Below are 438 nucleotides of genomic sequence, written 5' to 3'. Positions count from 1 at the left end.
TTCCTGCGCCCATTCAGCAGAGATTCCCCCTAGATGGGTCCCCGCCCAAAGGTGTTTACTGGCCTCTGGAAAGACAAAACCCCTTTTAGATAGGAAAGTGCCACCGCTTGGGGCTGCAGCTGGAGACGAGGAGGCGAAGGGGCAGCCAAAGTGCGTTTTAGCCTGAATTCGTGTTAATCCCGCACAAGAAACAGTTTCAGAGGCCCCAGTGAGATTTTGCCGTGTTTAATGAGCTGAAGCTTTATGATATTGCCACGTGGATGGTGTCTCCAGACCCTCCTTGACATCCTCAGAAGTCTGAGGAAGTGCTGGTAGAAGAGGGTTGCCTGTGTTGGGGTCCCAGCCTGCCTGGGGCCTCATGATGTGATGGGTCATCTCGTCTCTGTGCAGCCAGCTGCTGCCCGTGTCTTGGCTCTCAGCCAGGCGAAGAGGAAATGC

Source organism: Nestor notabilis, unplaced genomic scaffold (assembly GCF_000696875.1).
Source record: "Nestor notabilis isolate BGI_N333 unplaced genomic scaffold, ASM69687v1 scaffold22768, whole genome shotgun sequence".
NCBI classification, from domain to species: domain Eukaryota; kingdom Metazoa; phylum Chordata; class Aves; order Psittaciformes; family Psittacidae; genus Nestor; species Nestor notabilis.
Note: the sequence above shows the minus strand (reverse complement) of the source record.